Consider the following 23,807-nt stretch of genomic DNA (forward strand, 5'->3'; position numbering starts at 1 on the left):
TTCAGGAATATGCACTACAATTAAGTCTGACTTGACTGCTACTTCTGCAGCTTGTTTGGAGTGGTACCTGAGCACTTGTTGGGTGTGCGAGAGTCACCATGGGGAAGCTGGGGCTTTGCCTAGCTCGTGTTCTCCCTTCCAGAGATACCTGGATTTTAGAATTTTTCACAGAAATGTTTACTTAAAAAATAATTGGAATTTTCCATGATAATTAGTATAGATGTGATTTAATTAATAATCATATTAAGTGAGTCAATAGGCAAAACTCTCGTCTTGACTGAGCTTTGGTACTGCTCAGTGCACATGCTCTGCTCACAGAGCTCACCAGACCCAGACTGTGGTCCACATATAGCATCCTGCTCCCTGTCATGTTTGAGAAGACTTGGATCAGCACTCTGTTGAGGCCTGTTTTTTATCATTAAATTTGCATCTATTATAATTGGTTAGAACATTTTATGTTAAAGGATCTCAAATTAGTTTACAAACCACTGGTCAGTCTGTTTTCCAGAGATGTTCCTTAAACATATGAACAGACTTCTTTAATGAGGCAAAGAAACCCTCTACAATAATTCAGGGGGACTGAGGTGACAGCAGTTTGAGAGCTAATTGGGTGAGATGGAATTTGGAGACCCAGGTACGAGACTTGCAGGACCCCATGGGGAGTGTCCTTGTAGTGCAATTGTCTCCACAGATCAAATCTTCAACATGCCACTTCCATCTTCCCCTCCATCCAGATGAGCCAGGCCTAGTCCACAGTAAAACTTGCTCCTTACTTTGGGATATTCCTAATGCACATCTCTGCACAGCAGTGTGATGAGGAAGCTCATTTGGGACCTTGGTTTTGCTTCAGCAGTTGCCTACTCAGCAAGGAAACAGTCCCTCTGCTTCGGTTAACTGAGCCACCTCTAGCAAATACCACATGCAGGGAGACTTGGCCCATCTGGTTTAAGACTTTTTTTTTTTTTTTTTTTTTTTTTACAAGCCCTAAGATGGGGGTTTTTTATAAGCCCGCCAGCCTGGCGTGGTTTGGGTTGGAAGACTGGCCAAATGCATGTATGTCTGTGGGGCTGCCAGCTGAAAAAAAGAAACAGAACAGCTGGATTTTCTTCGGTCGTCTTGAAGCCAAGCTTGAGGAGATCAGGGCCTGTGAAGGGGTAAAGCAGCAGATGCTGGTGCAGTGGGGTTACAAATGCTCTTGCTTGCACCAGGAAGCCCGGGCAGTTGTGATTTGGGTGGCACACGACCAGGTCCACCATTCCCCACGCTGGCCAGCTGCTGAAATCCTTGAGGCCCAAAATGACCTTCGCATCCGCTCCACTGAGGGACTGCACGTGTTTTGCACAGATTTTGTGTGGGTGCAATGCTGATGTTCATCTCCTTTCTGGTTCCTGTGTAATTTTGGCCAAATCACTTCACCCCCTGAGCCTGTTTTCCATTTAGAGTCAGGATTAGCAGTACTTTCCGTTCCTATTCTGACTCAAAATAGGCTCGAAAGAAGAAGTTACTCTTATTTTGCATATAAACTGCATGTATTTTGCATGCAGTCCCTGGTACAGTCAGGCCTTATCTTACACGAGATGTCTGATGTATCAGATTATAAATGATAAATACCCATAACCACAAGGATGTATTTCCTTGAAGTCTGTGTGCATACTGATGCGGGTAACAGGGCTGCTCAGCACTTTCCAAAAGTTCATTACAATGCTTTCAAGTGGCTTCCAAATGTTTTCTTTTCTGTCTCACTACACAGTATGCACTGCGTGGGGCATCAAGCATGAAAAATATGCAGCCTAAACTGAATAACCTTATTTCTGCTGATTTGTGTGATCAGGAGATGCCACACTTCCAGTTCAGGGGTAAATGAGAGAGTCTGTTTTTCTCTGTAAGTGTATTGTGAGCTTTATTGTTTAATATTAAAGCTGCTTTGTGAAAAGTGGCCCATAAATGGCTAATAAAAGGAGCCTTTACAGCTTGTAAAGTGCATCAGGACTTTACCCTGGCTTGCCTCAGGAGGTTTATATTTGTGTTCGCTCTCTGGGGTTTAAGAACTGCCCATCTTTTTGCTTTTTGGACTCATTAAAAACGATGGTGTGGACAAACATCTTTCCTGATTAACTCTGTTGGATCACGCCAGGAGGAGGAAGAAGAGCTCACCAGCACTGCTGCTTCCTTAGCATCGGGGTGGGGATGCGGGGCAGTTAAGGGAAGCACTGCACGGCACAAGTAACTCGGTGATGATCTACTTAACACCTGGGAAGCCCTGAGAATAAAATGAACTGTTTGTTGTATTCCTGGAAGCACAGGCAGCAGAAATACCAGCTTCATCCATGGATCTTCCTATCGCCTCCACCTCACTCGATTCTGTTGAGAATTTATGCACATTATTTGCCTTTTCCCTGCTCGTTTTCTTCCTCTTTGAAGGAGTTAAGGGAAGAAGGCTGAGCCTGCAGTCTGCTTTTTATTTGGTGATAATACTGGAGCTGCCGTTACCTGTTTCAGTCACCTTCTGTATTTGTGGACAATTCCAACTAGAAAGCTGGATAAAACTAGGGTCATTTCTACTGAGCAATGGTACTTATGAAATATTACTCTTCATTTCCTTCTAACCTCAGAGAAAAGGGTTAAGCAGGTAGGTAGCTTAGATCTTGGACATAGCAGTTCAAACTTCTGGAGGCAAACCTGGCTCAAGTTTGGAGTTCAAGGATTTGTGAAACGAATGTGGTCAGGAGTCCTCGAAAGAGGTCCTCCAGATGTGGGAAATGTTTACTGCAGTGAAAAGTGACTTACTATCAAGCTATTCTCAAGATACATGGAGATAAACATCTTTTCTATTTGTCAAAAAAAAACGCCTACATGAAGATATTCAGTGGTTGGAAGGAGCAACTAAACAAATCCAAGCCCCTGAAACAGCTTACCTAGAGAGATGTCCTGCTCCTAAACATACACGTGCGCATGCACACACGGTCACCCTGAAGCTGGGGGCAGAGCTCATGGCTGAGGTTCTTTGGTTTGTTCTCACACAGGACTTTACAGATTCTTGTAACCGTCAAAACCCTTCAATGTAAAATCCTCACGCGCTGGTGCACTGTGACTTGGGGCTTTGATGGAAGTTTTGACTGCTCTAGACATTTGCAGCTTTTAATTTCTCCTCTCTCAGCCTCTGATAGAGACCTGTAGGATACTTACTGCAAGTGAAGCAAGGGGGAAGGAATTGCCCTTGCAGATACTTTTGTAGCAGAATAGTTTTGAATTAAATGGAGTGTGGTCTTCTACCCCAGATGGCTACCAAGCCCATTATATTTAGCGCCGTGTATAAGCTGTCACATAGCGATGTGCTTGGAACTAACGTTTGCTCTCTAATTACAAAATCTGCCTTAAAGTTTCTGTTTCTTTGCCCCTCTGAGGCGTATGTAAAGCTGTGCAGGTCCAAGCCTGCAGCCTAAGTACATATGCCGCTGGCTTGTAAGAGGTGACCCCGTCCACTGTCTTTGCCCTGATAACAGTTCATTATATTGTCCAGCATTTTTGAGCCAGAGTAAGTGAGATTTATAGGATGCCCGGGGATAATCATTTCAAGAAGATCAATGATATGCAAGTGAGTGGAAAGAGCAGCAAGTTCCAATAGCTGCCTTGTTAGAAGGCATCAAACATCTTCATAAACTATTTAAAGGTAGAAATGATCATTAACCTTTTCTGTAGCCAATTACATTCAGAGCGGTCAATGCCATTTAACACGAGTCAGGGTGACACCCAGCTTTGAAGCCATTTTCACACTGGGTCTGTCGTTGGACAAACAAGCTGAACAAAACAACAGCTCCTTGCTCACCTCACATGAGCTCTCAGGCCTTGCTTTGAATTGAATTGCAATTGTATCGCTTTACACCCACCTCAAACGAACAGCCATGGATGCTTTTTCTACCTCCCTTAGTTAATTATTACTATTTTTAATATGGTATGAAAGCATTTCATTTTTCCTACGGGAGAAATTGTGACCCAGATTCTCTCTTGCAGAGATGGGAGAAGAGCAGCTCGTTTCTTTGAAACCACCTTGAGGAGCTGACGTCTCTGTCCCTGTTTGAGACATTTGCAGCTCTACGACAGTGCACCCTCAGCTGCTTTTGCTTAAAACAGTTGTAGCGCTTGCGTTGTGAGTATGATCTGTTGTTGACAATCTCAATCCCGCCTCTTCTCCTCCCGGCCTCTCCGAGGCTGAATCAATGACATTTTTCCTAAGCTGCCTACATTTGGTGTTTTACTGCCGACTGCATGTGGCCCTCTCGTTTTAATTACTTCTGCTGTGTCTAGCACTGTATGCTCTATAATGTTTCAGAGACTGCTTGCAATTAAAATAAAAAATAAGTAATACATTACAGGTTACAACCCAGTCAATCTCCGTGCATTGTAATTCATGCAGCTTTATATGCTGAGCTTTCCAAGTGGCTTATAGCCCACATAATAATAGCGAAACCCTGAGACACAGAGGAAAGGCGAGGGAGGAATGTTGTCTTTATAGGTTCCTGAAGGGCATCATTTGCTGATGGTTGCTGTATTTTTCTAATTCCTTTGCTCTTGAAGGAAAATGTCAACATACTTAACTTTCCATCTCCTGGTTTCTAGGGGACCAAATGGAACCAGTCTCCTTGTTGAGGAAAGGCTGTGATCACTGGGTGATCTCGACTGATGTTTGGGGTGTTACAGCACATTTAGGCATTAGGAAGTTTTGTAACCATTTTAATGGGCTTTGGACCAGGTCAGGATGGACTAATTGGGTACGGTTTTGAGTGTTCTGGCTTCAGATCAACAAAACGCTTAAGCATGCGCTTAATTTTAAGCACTGCAATAGTTCTGCCCACAAAAAACAGGGACAAAATGTTGTCCAGCCATCCTACTGAGTAATTCTAACAGTTATTTCTCGTTCTTGTTTTTTCTCAGTCCTTCTTTCCCCCCACACTTTAGGCAGCCTCAAAGACAGAACACAGAAAAGCTAAAATGAAACAGCTCATTCAGGGAAGCACAAGCAACACAGGGAATTTTTGTTTAGAAATCCAAGCAGCAGATTTCCATTATTATAAATACTGGCTGAATTCACTTGTGACAATATACAACATTTAATTTACATGTAAAGTGACAAATTAAAATCTGAAATTCCCTGTTTTGTTCTCTGAGTAGAATATAACATGACAAGCTTTGAAAAATGCCTCAGCTCTGCCCCAGTGGCACCGCAAGTCTGGTTGTGCTGCAGCCTTCACATTTACTCTGAAAGTGATGGAGCTTTTAGGAGGACATGGAAACAACTCGACCCAAATACTCAGAGGTGTTTGGGTGCCTGGATCTCATTTCAGTTAGGTGCTTTTAAGAATCCGGTCCCTAGATCCTGAGAACTGGGCTGAAATGCAGTCACTCTTTGCATGAAATCAGAAAAGTGACTTGTATCAGTGAGGGAAAGAAATATTTGTCATTCCCGTATGGTAACACCATACGAGTGGCTGCATTTGATTTCAGGCTAAAAGTCAGCCAGGACCTGTCTGCAGCAGCGGCTGGTTGCTCAAAGGAAGAGTGCACAAGCAGCGTGCGCACGGAGCAGCCCTTCCCAGCTTCACCCTCCCAGCTTGCCAGAAGCAGGGATTTGAGCACATCCTGGAGGTTGTTTCTGCATCTTTGCATTTGTGTCCCTGACAGTGCCGCTTCTGTAAAGCTGATCCATACCTTTCACCATCCTTGCGGCCTTTCTTAGTGTCTTTTCCAGTTCCGTTATCTCCTTTCTTGAATTGGGAAGGTCACTGTGGCACAGGTTATTCAAGACAGGCATGAGTGACAGTATTTGAATTCTGTGGTAGCTAAAGGAAAGATTTGTCTGTTAGCAAAGAAACTCGTGTATATCTCTGCATCTGGTGTGCTGTGTGTTGGGAACAACCACTTGGCACTTCACTGCTATGGCCATCTCATGGACTGGGTCATAGACGTTTCCCTGGTCCACTGACTGTCTGGTCCAGGCTTTGGTTTGTTGCCACCCTTACTACTAGCCACTTGATTACTGCAACCTCAGAGAACCCTCTCGTGCTGCTGTTGAAAAGTAGCCAGAGCATGGGTAATGTGTATACCTGCACCAGCTCACTTTTTACCCTCAAATCATCTGTCTTTCTGCTTTCTTGTTTTTTACAGCCTGCTGAGTGGAGGCACATGAGAATACCCCTCGTTGCTGTAGTAGTTTGGTTTTGACTATGGCAAGTTAAGGGCATGGATAGGTGCCACCGTTCATTTGTTACAGTGGCAAACGGCATCAGCCCAGCTGACACTTGCATCCGTGAGCGCTTTCCTCTGTAGGAATTCACAAAGCAATTGCTTAATCTTTTCTGACACTCTTTTGGTGTTTAAACAAAAAACTACTGGCTTATTCCCCTTCCCAGACACTGTGATGTAGAGACCTGGAGAATTAAAGTGTTGATGAACTCCTTTGTTTTAAATGATTGCAGTAGAACATAACAGAGAGTAGTTTTTAACTAGGCTAAATAAAACCTAAGTTTTCTGAGTGACACTGATGTCTTTTTTTTTAAAAAAAAGGGCAGCTGCTTGCTGCCCTCCAAGGCAAGCCAGACTGAACTGCTCACAATGGCAGAAAACACAAGTGCTTTCTCTGTTGAACTATAAACCTGCCTTCTGTGGGCTGAGCTGCTTCTCCTGATCCTTGACCCACTGAATTCAGAAGGAAATCTTCCCGTGACATGGGATGGGACATCCTGAACGTCCCCCTGGAGCAGGAAGAGTTGAGAAACCTCAGCAGTGCAGTGTTGGGACCATCACAGGTCAGATCAGTTCCAGAAGAGAAGGGAGACAGCCCCTGCCATTCCCAAAGACAGAGCACAGATACAATTGCAGGTCTCAATATACCCGGTTTCCCTGCATACCTCAAACCACACTTTAAGAAAAAGCTCAGCAGAAATGGTGCCATGTGCCATGCAGAGTTATGTTCCAGGCTGAGGATCCCCCGATTCCCCTGTAAACCAGCAAGGCACACGCTCCGCTACCTCTGCCCAGCTCTGTGCTTGGAGATTACGATTTCTCAAGGCAATACTGTCAGCAAGAGACAGCTTGATCGCGTGTCCCAGGAGCCCAAACCCTTGTCCCTCCAGTCCTTGTCAGACTTTAGAGCAAAAGAAGGTGGATAGGAACTGTGACAGCTATCTGATGACCTTTATGTTAAACTATGTTCACGTTCACAACCCTGACACTCGGGCTGAGTGAAACAAATGCTCCTCCCTGGGGCATATGTTGTGCCACACTCCCGCTGCAGCCATCTTGAAAAGCAAATATGGTTTGGTTTGGTTTTGTTCTGGTTTATTCCTGCTGATACCAAATGCCAGCGCTAGGCACAGGGAGTGCTGCAGGGAGAAGCCAACAGCTAATGCTGAAGGAAGGCTTCTGGAGGTAGCACGCTCACAAAAAGATGGCTAGTAACAATTTGCAGAAAAAAAATCTTCTCTAGCACACAGTGCCTAGCATGGGAGTGATTTTCCCGAGCAGGCAGAGTGGGAAGAATAGCAGTGGTATAAAGGGGGGGCATTTGAGCTCTCGTTCTGCATGCAGGAGAATTTCTTGAATCAGTAACAGAGGGCAATGTAGAGGTTGCTTCCCAGTACAATGGAGCGTGATACAGTGAGGGAAAGGGATGGCGTTTCAGAAAGTGCACCTCGCTGCTAGCAGCAAGAGGGGAAATCACTGCAGGCCACTGAAGATGTGAGGCTGTGCAAAGTGGGTTAGGATCAGCAGGGCTCACAGACTTTCTGTGCTGCTGCTCCTGCCAGAGTCAGCAGGAAAACACCCATCGATTGCAGGTGGGAGACAATCAGACAGATGCCGAAGCCTTTCGAAAACCCCATCAGTTCCTTCAGGACTCTGCCAGCGTTGCTTTGTCAAAGGTTTCTATTTGCTTCCCGTTTCTCTTTGTGCTACTGTAAGCAGTCCTGGTGGGACAGGTCTTTCAACAAACCCTGCAGTCTGTGCTGCAGCTTTCCAGAAGGAGCCCGTGGGCCGTAAACATCTCATGAGCCTTTTTCACCTCCTGACCTTCCTCTGCTCTCCACTCAGCCCTTCATTCCTCATCCTCCCCAGGGCTTGCCCTGCTCCCACAGCAATGCAGAAGGCCATGGCAGGGACATGGACCTTACGCACATGGGTACACAACGCCTTCTTCTTATGCACCTCAAAAGTACAAGTGTCACACGCTGGGACAACCCCCTCAGCAGCACAGATCTGAGGGAAGGGAGATGATATTTCTGTATAAGAAACAGAAAGATGTTCAAAACAACTGCAAAACCCAAAAGCTGCCACCACCCAAAAGAGCAAGATGCCCAAGCTCCTGGTCCCGAGATGGCTTACCTGGCTGTCCCAGGTGCTCTCTTCGGGCTGAGCGCTCGCTGCACTGACTCGCGGCCGCAGACCCAGCAAATCTCCCACGCACAGTGGTTAATGCTCATGGCGCCTATTCGATGCCGAGGCATCCAGAGCTCCTGAAAGAAGGATGTTTCAATGGGGATATCCATTTATAAACGTAGTGTGGGGATGAGGAACCACCCTTTGCAGTAGAGCTGAAGGGAGGATTCCTGGCAGGAGAGCCTGCAGGGGCCAGCCAAGCCAGCAGCGAGCTGCAGGACTGAGTCTGTTATTCTGCTGGTGACTATTTTTAAAATCCGAGTTGGTGATTCAGATTAGCTAGGACTTTACCTCTGCTGAAGGATTTCCCCTGCATGAGAAAGGAGCCTGGGTTTTCTCTGCACTGCACAGAGTGGCCTGCCTTGGAGAGCAAGGATGCGGTTGTTTAAGAAGGAGGTTGTTGTCCTGGAAGGGAGAGGTTAAGCAAGGAAGGTGTGTGAGTGAAAAAGAGCAAGTGGTACCCACAACACTGCCAACCAACCTGTGTAATACCTACTTTTTAAGCCTTTGTCCAAAGAGGAATGATTATCCAGCACCCCCTTTATTTTTTAGGCAAGGGAGGGGGCCTGGATTTAACCTCACAACAGCTCCTCTGCACCAGGGGGGTTGCAGAAGCGCTCAAGGGAAACGGCGGTATGTTAAAGCCGTTCCCCCGGCTGCCGAAAACCTGCTGGGCTCTGCAAGGTCCTGCTGCATCCCCAGAGGGGCTGTGGGGCGCAGCGCAGGATCTCGCCCCTGCCCCGGCTGTAGCACAAACCCGCAGGGGTTCCTGGTGGTCTCCGTGCGCGCCGGCAGCATTGCCTGGCAGCAGACCCGCTTGAATTAGCGATCATTGAAACCGCTGCCGTATTGGTATCTACAAGATATTATGAGCCTACACAAGCCTTGTTGCAGTGCAAGTGTAGATGATACAAAACGCTGGGGTAAAGCTGTGTTAATCAGGGATATTCAGAGAGCGAACACATCCCTCCTAGCGCGGGCGGTGATGTTGGATGTAGTACCCTCTGAGGTTCATAGAGTAGCAGCAGTAGCAACGTGCTGTTCCTGCTTCGCTGAAAGGCTGTGGATTTAATTTCTGCTGCTAAGTAGTGCTATTTGCAAACCCATGGAGGGTACAGAGCAGATTTCTAGGACATGGGCTTGTATATATTCATCCTTTTCATCCAGTGCTCTTGACCTTGGGGTATAATGTATTCTTGTGTACCTTTGTATGGTACCCTTTGCTAGACAAGTCAGGAGAGGAGATGAGACAAAGGTTGTGGTACTGATCTGAATTTGGGAGACACGGGTTTAATTCCCTATCCCTACACAGACTTCTTGTGACAAAATCTTGCATAATAAAAACCTTCAGGAAGTGAGGTTCAGCAAGAATGACACAGAAACTGCAAAAACATTTGCAAAAGGTACAAAACATCCTAAGGCACTTCATTGTTAAACAGCAAGTGTGCCTCACCTGGAGGTGTGCAGAGCTTGTGTGTGTGTTACGCTTGGCCTTCTGCTCTGTTCAGCTGCAAACAGTCTGAATAATGAAGCTGCACATTTTTGGCTGCATGGATCAAATAGCAACAGTTGTGACTGCAAATTAATAAAAGAGGGGGAAAGTAAGAACATGAAAGACTGTTTTTCAAGCGCTGGCTGCCAGAATCTCTTCACAGGGCAAAGGTGGGTCAGGCAGGGCAGCGGCGAGGTCAGGATAAATCCTCCTGGGATGTCTCTGTTCCCGTCCCGGTACAGAAGAGTTCACACGACGGCTGCACCCAGGGAATGGTGGGAACCTCGAGCAGATACGTCCTGACAATCCATTTATTTATTTATTTCCCCAAACTCCAGAGGCTCTTTAAAAGAATTTCCTAACATGGCTTTAATCATTTCTACGAGCAGACAGCTCTAACTCAATTTTCAAGGATGATCTCCTCTTCAGAGGCGGCAGAAGGATTGTTTTAACACGCGTACATAGGCAGCAGAATGAATGCATTTGTTGCAAGTCCAGGGCAGAAGCCGGCACAGCCGCGATGGACTGGACTCTTTTTGGTTATCCCTGAGGAGGGAACAAGTGCTGAGAGAGCCAAAGAGACTGCAGTTAGTATTCAGGGAAGAGCAACATTTCTTTCCACAGCAGCAATCACCCACTCCAGTTCTTCAGGTTTGTGCTCTCTGGAGAAGAGGATAGGCAGGACAGGGCAGGAGCATCCTTCAGGTATCATTAGTTTCAATGAAAAATATTTACTTTCTTCATTGCCAAGGGTCCATCCAACCCTGGCCGCCATACCAACACGTGTATGGTCAGATCCAGCCACAGGAGGGGGACAAAGATGCACTTGGTAAGAAAGTTTTATCATGCAAAAGATTTCATTTAACCTCCAACTAGAAGGCAGCGGGACTTCTCTCCTGTAGGCAGAGGATCAGAGTCCATGCTTTTCAGTCCTGCGTGTTTCAGTCTTGCTGTGCATACACAGCAGATCGTTGGGATCAGGAGTGAGGCGTCTTGTTTGCAAAGGTCTTCAGGCAATATTGTCGTTGCAGGAAACAAGGGTGAATAATAATCCAGTAGATAAAACAGAGAGTGGGAAATGGTTTGAGAGGAAGGTTTTTAGCAGTGGGAGTGTTCACCCTGCCCTTGGCACTGGCAGGCAGGGAGGGCTCCTGCGTCAGATGGTCCGTCTGAGCTTCCCCACTTCCAGCTCAGTGTTGAGCTGCGGCTGCCCCCAACCCGAAGCGTGGGCAGGACGTTGGTGGAGCAATGCCATGGCGGGTCCATCTCCGCTGAATCTCACCTGGGTGATGCCTGCACCAACCCACCCATACGACCAGTGTTCCCAGAGGAAGGCAGTGAACATTGCCCAGTCTATAACACGTTAGTTGGAAGATGCCCATGACGTACACGAATTGCACCCTTGCCCCATGGATATACAGCGGGCATGGCGGTGCTGGCCGAAGCAAAGGCAGCTTCTTGCAAGGCTGCAGCCAGAGCACAGGCAGCTGGGGCTGGAGATGGAGCTAGCTTAGCAGTAGGGAGAGCAGGTGGCCGAGCAGCAGGGAGGAAGACTTGCCAACCACACACATCACTAGGATCCTGAAAGGAAACAATTTGTTTAACTAGTTTGCCAAATAATATCTATATTATGAATGCACCAAACGTTGCTTATTCCTCCTCACTGGAGGGTTCTTGCTTCCAGGATGAACATGTTGTTTTCTCCAGTTCATAGCTAGGGAAAGAATGGGAAGAGCTGCCGAGCGGCTGCTTTGCCAGGAGAAAGCGGGTCTTCGCTGCAAGGCTCCCGTAAATCACCCCAGTTTTCCTTGGGGCCAGGTGTGCTCAGTGTGTCCATGAGCCTCTGTTCGTCTCCTCTCAGCTTTGGGTTTGTGCCTGTTTGTCCCTGTTTTGGGGAGCGCCAGGGTGCATGGCAAACACCTGGGGAAGTGCTGCTTCCCAGCTGGCCCCCGTGGCTACCCCTTGAGCCTGATGTTCTCCTAAAAGGCCTCAAGGATGGATTTTCAGGTGCTCACAACACACAACTAAGGCTAACTTTTTTAAGAGAGTCAGTTTAGGGTCCTAAATTACCAAAATTTCTGGTTTTTGTCAGGAGCTGTTCAATATAGGTCATGTCCATGCTCAGAGCTTTGCATCTAATATTAATTTGTGTGTGTGTGTCGGGGAAGCTGTTTGAACTGGGACCTCGGTACGTCAGAGGGGTGGTGGACATCCAGAGAAACACAGAGGAAGGAGTGACAGTAGGTGTGCAAAGGTGTGCAAGTGCTGTAGAGCTGCGGTACTTCGGTGTCAAAACCTTGAGCTGTAGCTGCGCATCTGCGCTCCAGGTCCCTTATAAAACTGGAAGGTGAACCGTCCAAAACCAGATATGTTCAATCTGTGACCGACTTCTCTGATTTTCCCTAAGTGACAGGGTTTAGAAGGAAAATCGATGAGGAGATGGACATGACATATGACTTACAAGGGCATTAGTGTGACTCTAGAAAAACATTCATAGCAGTATAAGAAAAATAAACACAGTGGAAAAGTATTTATGGATCTACACTGACTTAAACGGTCACCAAAACCATTTCCTTTTCTGTCTCCCACAGGAAAAAATGAAACCAGGAAACATAACAAAACCAGAAACTTCAACACTCCTCTTGCCTGGCATTTACAGGCTTTCTGGAGCTTGAAGAGCACCAGTCCCACGCAAACACATGGTTGCTAATTCCTGCAGGAACTGAGGTGCTTTCCCTGCTCTGTCCAAATGCGTTTGGGGTCGGTGGTTTGCAGGCGGGCAGGGTGGGACGGCGGAGAGAAGCGCCGCAGGGTCTGGAAGTGGCATAACCAGGCAGGCAGCTTCCCCGCTTCTCCCAGTTGCCCTTTCCCATTGTGGCTGCAGAGATATTTTCCTCTAGCGCTTCAGCTTCACTTAACTCTCCCTTTGATCCGTGTTTATAGTAATGGAGCTTGGTATAAGCTCTAATATCCCTAAATGCTGTAAATATATATCTATAAACACTAAACAAAGCATTCCCTATATAATAAACAGAGACCAGAGCTGTGAATTAAGGCCCCAGACAAGGCAGATGCACAGCAACAATTCTCAAGGACTTTGAACTTAAAAGCCTTGCTGAGTAAATGTAAGAGCTTTTGTAAGTCAAACTAAAAGTCTCATTAACGCGAAACTTCCATGATCAGAAACCTGACTAGTTCAGTGAGAATCCCCAAGGACATGAGTATTTAGCACACTTTCTAATTAAAAGAAGAGAATTATGGTACAGCGGTTAAAATGTGGTTTATACTTGTCTAGGAAATATTCAGGAGATTGTGTATGCAGAGATATACTGCCAGGGCTCTTCACAAATAGGACACAAGCAAACCAAGGTACAAACAGGCAGAAATTAGGACCTGAGAGTCTCTCGCGGTTTTCTCTGTGTGTTGTCAGCTTGGGTAAGAAAGCAGGATGAAGCCCCATCTTTTTTGGGCGCTGCAGAAAGTCAGCCTCTTCTGGACTCCCCTCCAGACCTGAACTGCAAGGAAACATTGGTCGGACCCTGCCGAGGTCCCACACGTGCAGCGTGCCCACCTTGCTTTTGGGAAATGGTATTTCTTACCTTGTGCGTGGTGTCCGAAGGGTCTCTGCTGGGGGAGCTGAAGTCGGTGCACCCCTTCCTGCTAAGCAGAGGCTGGTAAAAATAAGCAGATATTGCTAAAGCTTTCCACTGGGCTTCTGTAAAACTGTCCCACCATAGGAAGCATTTTAGGTTTCTGGTTTAATGAGTTGATGCTTCTTCTCATACCACTGCTAGTGAACACTAGAGCGGGACCAGGATTCATGCTGTGCACAGCGAGGCGTTAGGAAGGGGCTGTGTGTTTGTGGGAGTCAGGATTTGTCCAGTTCTGGAACATCTGTTATCTTCTGGTGAATTTGTGTTAATCAGAGCTGGGAGAACATTTCTGAACAAGAAATAACTGAACATTTAATAAAATTATTTCTTTATCAGGGGGCAGTGAGGGCGAGGAATAAATTAAAACCACAGTCCATTCTAATATTTATTCTAATAATTCAGTTCTCTTAAAAACTGCTTTTGTTTCAAATTTCCTGCAGTTTTTGGAAACTGAGAAGAAGGTGAGAACTTCAACTAAAAAGGAATATTTTACTTAATGCCAAAAGAAATTATGTGTCCAAAATGCCATGGATTTATTTTAAATGAATTTTTAAAAATATTTGTCCACCATAAAAAAACACATCATTTCAGTTTGTTACCAAATGAAAACCTATCCCCATTTCCACATGTGCCAGCAAACTGAAACGTCATTGATTGCATGGTTCAGGACTGGTGACCTGGCTAAATTCCTGTTTGAGAGCTCATCTGAATTCAAAAGCAAGGCTCCTGATGAGTTCAACAGGGTAAATATTCTGCTTTTTGTCACTCTGCTGTTTCCTTTGGGTGTGATGGTCTCTCTTTCTGCCCTAAGCTCTTTTACACTCTTTTCCTGGTATCTTAATACCGACTGTGCCCCGCTTGAGACCAGCCTGCGTGGGTGGGTGGTGAACCCCTAGGCTTTTGTCAAAACAGGGATCCCAAAATGTGGGTGGGAAACCTGTCTGTGTACAAGGGAGATGCACTCGTTTACGTACAAGTATATAAAGCTGATGTTCCGAAGAGCTGCTCTGACTTACTGTCATACCAGCAGGCAACGCCACGATGACCACCTGCGTGAAGGACCAGAGCTGTGAAGGGCCTCTCCGCAGCTCTTGAAAATGGAGTGCTCATTGATGCAGCTGGGTGGAAACAGGGCTGTCAGGAAAACGGAGTACAATTCTGGGGTTTAGGATGAACTGAAAAGCCTACAGTTAATGTAAACGTGTTTCGAGAATGCTTTGTGTTCGGAGCCAAGTCCTGAAGTCCTCCCTTCCTCAGGCAAAGACTCGCTGGCTCAGCTGCAGCTGAGCCTCTTTGCTCACTCAAACCTGGAGAGGAAAGTCAACTGAAACTCATTTAAGTTTTGCAGGTACGCAGCCTCGAGTGGATTGTCAATACACACAGGGTTACAAATATTTGTGCTTGCTTCATTTGCCTTATGCTAATACAGCACCCGTGTTTGGAAACAAGGGTTAAATATTTCATTAACCCTTAAATACAGAATGTCACATTCATTTGAAACGTGTTTTCAGGAAAAAAATTATCCAAAGCACTTAGTATGAATAGGAAAAGGGGAGGGTGGGCAGAGGCAAGACTTCGGTATGTAGAAAACAGATGAGTTCAGGTGGCTTTGGTTGAAAGGGCTAATTAAAAAGTGGAAAAGCAGGTGAAGCCAATAGGATATAGGAGTGTGAGTGGGGGGGTGCTCGCTGCCTCCTGGGAGCTGCATATGCCTTGTCCAAGCTCCCGTGTTGTCTCTGTACAGAATAATCAGGGCAAGTAGAATTATGTGAAAGAAGTTTTCATTAATCTTTTAGTGATAGCTGTATTATTATTTTAATGAGCAGTTTATTCATTGTTATAACTGCTCTGTTTTATTAGCCTGTGCTACCATTTGTTTAAGGAACTGCCTCGTGAGCTGTAAGAGAGAGGGGAATTATGCTGAATCTGACTGACTTCAGTTTACACTGGTGGAAGTCAAAAAAGAATTGAGTGGTTTTATGATCTTGGTGGAATTGGCACAAATATTGCTTTTTGGAAAGGTAGTAGCTGCCTACATGGTATGAAAGGTGTTTCTGAGGTGTATTCCCTTTGAATTTGGCAGAAAAGAGCTTTTTATGCTATTCAGTTTGACTGAGGCTCTTAATGAACAGCTGTTCCTCATTGGCAGCCACCAGTTTCTTGTGGATTATTTCTGAAACAGCAAGAGACAGCAGCAATCGCTTCTGTTACCCTTGACTAAAGGCTGCCTGTCAAAACGTTTCTTCAGCCTCTTGTAGTGAGGATTAGGATATTTTTCCCAGCTCATGATAAGTTAGGTGATTTCAAAGGATTTCCCAGCCTGCTTCAGGATTCTTCCCAAAAGTCTGATTTGTCAATTTTGTGAATGAAGAACAAATCTCTTTCAGATCGGGTCAACGGAAACCTCTCAGGTGAGCTAAAATGCTTTATCTTACTTTTGACATCCTTTAGACTGCTGCTTTTTTGGTGTAAAATGAAGACAAAATTTCTGAAAAAGTTATTTCAAACCAGAAACTTAAGAATCTAAAAGTTTCATTTTGAGAATGAGTAATTAAGATGCTTCCACAATTTTTAAACTCTTTAAGATGTATTAAGTGAAATATTTACCAGGCTAGACCTTGCTAGGGCTAGCTATGCATGAACGCGAGACTACAAGCAGTTTTAATGAAAAACTGTATTCTTTACGGTAGCAGTGCAAAAGCAGCTCTTTTCTGGGAAGTTCTGCCCCATGAGAGCTGCTGCTGAAATTAGTACCTTCTGACGTCTGCCATGTGGCAGCGCTTTTAACACAGGTAACCCTGAGTCAAGGTTGGAGACCAAGGTCCCATTTAGTTTCTCGCTAGTGAACGGCTGCAACTTGCCATTTTCTCCTTCCACTCTGGACGTTCTTAATCCAGATTAGTAATTGCAGTGAGAAGGAGGGAGGGCAACGGACTCCGTACGACTGGGTGACGTGTAAACACAAGAGACAGCCCTTTGCTGCATGCTCACCGGGGAGGGAGGGAGGAGAGGGAGGTGAGCGCACACCTGGATCAAAGCAGAATGTGCCCAAAATGTTCCAGATATTTCTTGGGGCAAATAGTGTCAGATTTTAGCAGCATTTCCATCTCTTCTCCCCGATGCTGCGGAAGGTGTTTACACCGTACCTATTCGGTGCTGCGGGGGGGTTTGTCAGCTGGTATCCCCCCCACCCTGGGTAATACTCTAGGAAGCAGCAGTGCTATTTGGGACGTTGAGGCTCCTGTTGCAAGTTACATCTGTTCTTCATTTGGTCCCTTCCAAGATGCTGAATGCCTTCAGCAGCCAGGATCATCTTCAGCCTCCTCCTCACATCTCTTTCTGCGTTACTTTTCCCCAGTATACTCTACATCTGGCTAAGACAGTCTTCTTTCTGCTAGCATTTTCACAATATATATGAAAACTCCAACATAATTAAATAAACCAGTGCTGAAACCCCCCAAAGAACAATTATCTTTTCTGTGAAATACTCCCGGCAGAAATCTTGGAAAACTTACATGTAATTAGTACATCGAGCCCCGCCGCAGCGTTAAATACAACGCGTTAGGGCTCGTAACACCGGTTCTCCAGGATTCCAATTGACCAGCGATAGCGAATTTGTGAGCGATGTGCAGACTGACTGGATTTATACATTTACACACTGTTAGTCTAAAGATTTTCAAAGCTATTTAAAGTTTATGCTCCCCCAGTGTCCATTACGCTTGCTCGGCCAGTCTCCTCCCTATCCAGTATGCCTCATCCTTTAAACGGCTCTTCTCTGCCATTTGTATTACCAGGGAGAAAGAATGGTCTTGGAGGGTAGAGCACCGGACCAAAACTTAGCAGAATTGCATTTATTGCATGGCTGAGGTATAGACTTCCAGGGGCTGAATCACTTGGCGCCAGATTTTAAAAGGTATCTGGGCACCCAAAACGCAGACAGGGTTATTCCAAAATACTTGCACATCCAACCCTCATTGATTGTGGTTGTTGGGTGACTGAACACATCAAAAGACAAGATAGAGGCCTGACCCAAGATGTGATGAAGTCAACAGGAAGACGAAATAAAATTGGTGGCTTTGTATTAGGCGGTTATTGAACACAGAGCCATCTTGTTTGTAAGCAAGGCTCAGGTGCAAGCTCGAAAGCGCTGCTTTAAAGCCTGGCAGTATTAATGATGGAGGATGCTGAGCTGGCGGCTCTCTTGCACTTTCTAAAGGGAAAGGTTTGCCAAGAGGGATCATAGCCCTAGAAGTTGTTAGCTCTTCTAACAGCAGGTTGAGTTGTCTTTTGTTTTTCCAAATGTGTATGTACATGCCTCCACACTGAAGAAAAATGGCCTAGAGGAATAATCCTATAGCTCTGATTCAAATTGGCTAATATCCCAAGGTACCAGGAGGGTGTCTCCTGGAAAAAAAAATTACTGATAGAAAAGGAGATTTCATACTTAGATTTTTGGAGTCCTTTTTATCATAAAAGAAGAACAAGCCATGCATGACAGATATTAGGCATGTTACTTAATTCACTGCTGGAAAGTACCCAAGCACCAGGATGAGAAGGGTGATGTATGAGAACTGATGCAAAACAGAATATTAACAGTAGAATGTGAGCACTGCTAATGTGAGCACCCCTAATAAATATTTTCAAAGGTATAAGATGATGTGAATCCACTGCGTATTAAAATGTGGAGGGGGAACTAGTCTGAAAGCAGGTTTTGCAAGGAAGATGCTCCTCTCAGGGGGAGCGGTGAGGCTTGGGATGTGCTGCTTTCCCTTCCCGCAGTGAGCTGCCCTTCCCGGCTGTCTGGCCGCCTTGTGCTCCCTTCCATCTTCCCTGCACCACAAAATGATCCAGATTTGTTTCTTGTAACAAATGTTGAATGACTCCTTATGGGAGAGCTCCTGGGTTTGGTTTGGGCTGTCGTTGATTTCTGCCATCCCTTAGGCTTTATCCTATGGGAATATCAGAGGAAATGGGGATTTGATGCCACCGTTCGTGGTCATAAACTAGATGGCTGGCCATGGCTAGAACATTCAGCAGGAGCAAAAATGGTGATGTATCCACTGTTGGGATAGGGGTTAGAAACCCTTTGCTAGAAAGGTGTTTAATGGTCTTTTAAAGGGAACTGTGTAACACCATGCACTGTCCTACAACGTGGTTTAATAACAGAGGAAACTGGAGGGTCTGGGCAGTACGGTGCAGAGAGGCGAGAACTCTGAGGAAACCTTGGTGTGGACAGTCTCCACAGCTCAGCACAGGGACAAGGGCAGAGCCCAGGGCTGCTACCACTGTAGGACAGGCTGGTGACCCACCGGCAGCCGCTCCAAGCCAGCAAGGCTGGAGAAGAGCAGTGGCAAAGCTGTGAGAGAGCTACAGCCAAATCTGGGACGAGCACAGACTGCAGGTAGCATGGGGCTCAAGGGCCAGTAGTCCTTCAGCTACGAAAGACCACGCCTACCAAGAGGTATCACAGGAGGGATTTTGTCATTGGAAAGCCTAGAAGAGACGGGGAGCACCAATTAAAGGACTAATTGCAGCACTGAAAATGAAGGTAATGACAACAGTTAAACAGTATGTAGTAATTTGGTAGTGACATGTACCTTCTCAACCCACTGACTATAAGGTGACAACGTTACAGGGTTATATTAAAGGAAATACTAACTCCTACAGATAAAAACAAATGTGTTTTGAGTGATTGAGTCTGTCTCCTGTCTTTAACAAAGAGTGACTGCCACCCTGAGACCTCCAGCATCCACCAGTGGACAGCAGATGAGGCTCCTTGCCATGGCTGCCAGATGCAAGCTGGATGCCAACCCCTGCTACGCTTCAGGAGTGATTCTGTGTATGGACAAGGCCATCTGCGCTGCGGCGGTTTCTGAGCAGGAGAGCCCTGGCTAAGCCTCCGCACAAGCGGCTGCATGGTCTCCTGGGCTCTCTTTGCCCCTCTGATGTGTGAACGCGGAGCGGCAGTGAGGATCCAGCTCTTCTAACCTGTTAAAGTTGTGGATGAAAATACACATCGCTGCCCTTGAAGAAGTGGAATCAGAGGAGTCTGTGATAGGGGAGCGTGGCATGGATGAAAGAAGAATGTGAAGGACTTTGAACATGTAAGAGAATGTGAACAGGGGCGATCCCAGAAGAGAAATTCTTCAGGGAATTAGAAAGAAAATAGATGTTAGGGAGGCAGGATTAAAACTGTTTGAAGTCAGAGGGGGGCAGCTGGATCTCAGTTTTGATCATGAAAAGGCCAAGAGGAGGGTGAGTAATCTGAAATCAAAGTACATAAGGAAATCAAACCTGAACATTAAACAACCTGCACATCTCTCCCTTGAAGAGCTGAGATCCAAACACCCAATAAAGTGAGGTGAGGGGTTTCTTTAGATCCTTGCAGAGGGACAGCCTCCACCCGGAGAAGGGTCCAGAAAGCCCTCAGGTCTGACAGAGGGGCAGAGGGAGAGAAAGTCTCGCTACAAGCCTTGAAGGGAGAACCATCAGGTTAGCACCCATATCCCCACCACAGCAAAAGGGAGTTGTGCAGTAAACACCGTTTGTTTTGGTTTTCTTTTGATCTCCTAGCCAGAGTAATGTTTTCTCTCCGGTCTGGCACTGTGCAAATGACTGAACCTTTCCTGTCCTTGCTGAAGCCCTCGGATGGTGCCCCTGAGTCGGGCTGGCTCTGAGCCAGAGGAAAAATCATGGCTTCTGCAGCAAGATCCCTACTTAAGCCGCTGCCGAACTGTGCGGGTACGCGTGTGCACGCGTGTGTGAGGTGTCCTGCCAAGTTGATGGGCTGGAGCTTCAGAATTAACAATGTTGACTCAGGCCTGAAGACTTTAAAAGAATTTGTATCAACAGATTTTAATGATCTTAAAATATACAGCTTGAGTAGCCTTAGGTTTCTCAGGCAGCTGCCAAATCAAACTGAATAATAAAATAAAACTGAATAATAAAGTGATCACACAGTGTAGGATCAAGACAGGGCTGAGTTAGAGGCACCTCCGCTAATTACTGGATTGGGAGCAGCCTCCTTGACAAGCCTTGAGTTTTTGCTTGACATGCTGAGAACCAAAAACAGCAACAAAATTTCCCCAAATGGAAACGGCTCTTCCCTCGCCTGCCGGCTTGCTTCCTAAACAGGAACTCCTTCTGCTCTTCCTGCTGGCAAGACCTGGGCAGGAGAGACGCCTGGGAAGGAGATGGTGCTGGTCCGGAGCAGTAGTGGCAGAGGAGGAGGAGGAGAACTGGGGGTGACCCAGGGCCAGATGGAGTCTGCGGGAAGGGGGATGTCAAAGGATCCCAAAGAAGATGATGCTGATGGAGGCGTGAACCTGGCACCAAAAAGCACTGATCCCTGCTTTCAGACTGCCGTCCACGCCTAGGAGGTCTGTGTCCTCTTGCCCTCTCCCCAAGGGCTGCCAGTGCAAGTCTTATAGATGCCAGTGTCACCTGTAGCAGCCCAACCTCAGCCCAGCAATGGGTGGCTACCTGTGCCCGCACTGCCCCAGCGTTTCCCATCCGCCTTGCGTGGAGCCGTATCACCTTCCATCCTTGCTCTACTTTTTATTACTGGTTTTGCTTAAAAGCCAACAAAAATCAATATTAAAAGCCTAGTGAGGGGTTTAAAAAAAAAAATTGCCTTGAGATGCTCGTTCTTCATGATTTGTATTGCAATAATGCTACAAAGCCCTAAAAGACCCAAATAGGAAACTTCAGTTTGCTTTAGAGCTACACATGTTTTGTTGGGGGCCTAGAGGTTTTTGATGAAAAGATTTCATTTTTTGATAAAAACATTCTGGCATAAATGAAACTATTGAGAAAGGGGAACCAATCTTTATTCCTTTTTGGTGACATTTTTCATGAGATAAAATGTAATTCCTGAGAAGCTCTAACTCTGGTCCTTTTTCATTCTTAAAATGCTTCTTTCTCTCTAGGCTCTCGACATCTTTTTCCCATTGTCCTTTCAGAGTGCCAAGGCAAATATATCTTTCTATTTTGGTATTGTCAAGAGGTAGGGTTTGTAGGGAAAGCTAATATCTTTTCTTAGAGCAACTGAAAGAACTGGGAAAAAAAGGGACTTATTTTTGTGCATAGAAGCCCTGTCTGGTTCTCTTTGTTTATAAATTACCCATCTATTCTCCTGGAGACCTTCCTGTCTCTACACTGAACTCTTAACTCTAGCATATATACTCAAACAGCATGCTCATCATTTATCTTTACTGCTACTGCAATCTTCTCGTCACCTCTGCTTTCTTTCCTTCTTCAGCTACTTACTCTTCTCTGTTTTGCAATCTTCTCAAGTGGCATCTGTAGCTGATATTTTATTACTTGTGTATGCCTTTTTCTAATCCTTCATTATTTGGGGCATATCCGTTGTTATCTGCGTTAGTCTTTTTGTGCCCTGGGGATATTTATCGCTAATTGATTCACATAAACGGGAAGGTAAACATTCATTTATCTTAGAATACACATTTTACTTGCAGGGGGGCAATCCCTAGAGCTTTTATTCTTTCTTTCTTTCCTTTGTGGTGTTATGCATAGCTGGTTGGAGCTAAAAATGGAATAAAGCACACCTCTGGTAAGGTCTGCAGGGCGCTGAGCGGCATATTCAGGATTCGTATTGCCACCTTTGAGACTCACTGACCACACTGAGAGATGTAAGAGTTTCCACAGAAGTCAGTGTTACATGTACCTCCACCTCTCTGCGGGGGAAATATCCCCTGCAAGCCTTCAGACAGACAAACAGACTGACTGAGGCTTGGCGGGGAGGGAGGCGATCAGTTCTGTTCAACATTTCCATTAGCAACCTGGGTGATGGAATAGATAGTACGTTTATTAAATTTAGAGATGGCACCACGCTAGGAGGGACTGCAAATATATTGGACAACAGGATGAGAATTCAAATGAGTTCAACAAATTGCAGAAATGGTTGCGGGGGGGGGAAAGGGCATTAGAGACAAGCGCAAAGCACGAAACTTGGGCTGGAATAATCAATGCACAGAGGATGAGCAAGAGGCAGCGGTTCTGCAGAAAGGGAACTGATGAGTAGAGGAAAGTAAAGACCGGACCAGAAGTTCAGCAGGTCTCAGTGTCTCGGAGACCAGTTGCTGGTTTAGGGGCACAGGGGAGCTGCGCAGAGCCTGCTCCGTCCCTGTGGCCAAGGAGGCGGTGACAGCTGCCGGCACTCACCGCTGCTCCGGGCCGTGACCCTTGCCAAATTTTGCTCTTGGATGTGCACATCGATGTGTCTTGGTAACGTATGGAGCAGTCTGTAGGTAGACCAGGAAAGTACTCCTTTTTTTTTTTTTTTTCTTTTTTCTCCTCACTTCACTAGACGTAACACTTCTGGTAAGGGGAGGATATGAGTTTAACTATGCTGTTGGCCTTGAGGCTTTAGGTATCGAGGAGAGATTATTTCAGAGATCAAACTGAATGCTGATTCGAGGGAGTAGCTCATCCCTTTGGAGTGCTCCAGAAGGAAAAGGGAACATTGTCAGTTCAATCTACTGTGGAATTTATAGTATTAATGATCTGAAGAACACTTTAGGGATTTCTGTCAGATGTCTATTTTAATTTAAACTCTTGGGTGTTTAACTACCCAAAATATTGAGTTCTAGTCATTATAAAAACTAATAACTGGCTTATTTTGCTGCTAATTCAGAAACTGAGGTTAATTATCTATAGTGAAGGGGTATTGTACTAATCTAAAGTCTACCTGAATAAGACACTGTGGTTAATTGATTCCCCATGAAATGACAAAAGAATCCTTCAGAGGGAAAAGGTGTTTAGTATTCTGGGCTTTCTCAAAGGTACTAGCTTTTGCTTCTCGTGAAAGGTTTTTTTGTTTGTCTTTATCACCTGTACCTTCTCCTTTTCTTATTATTGGTTTATTTTTATTAAAAAAACATAGGATGTTTGTGAATTTTCCAGGGGAGAGCCCATCTGCTGCATCCCTTTGATACACAATACACCTTGTATACCAGGTACTTACAACACTACAGCACCCCACTGAAGTTGGTGGGAATTGTTTGATGTCTGATCCACAGGTGGGATAGCACCTATGAACTCGGCATCCGTGTTTGATCCAGCTAAGTGGGTTCTTCAGCAGAGCTGCGTGCCTGTGGGTGAGCACAGGCAGGGTTTGGCCCAGATGACTTTTCCAAAATCACAGAGCACGTTAATCTCAGAGCTGAAATTGCTTCCTTGCTGTGCCCTGTGTTCTCTCTGCTCTGCCATTC

The sequence above is a fragment of the Phaethon aethereus genome (genome assembly GCF_964289735.1).
Source record: "Phaethon aethereus genome assembly, chromosome: 19".
Classification (NCBI taxonomy): Eukaryota; Metazoa; Chordata; class Aves; order Phaethontiformes; family Phaethontidae; genus Phaethon; species Phaethon aethereus.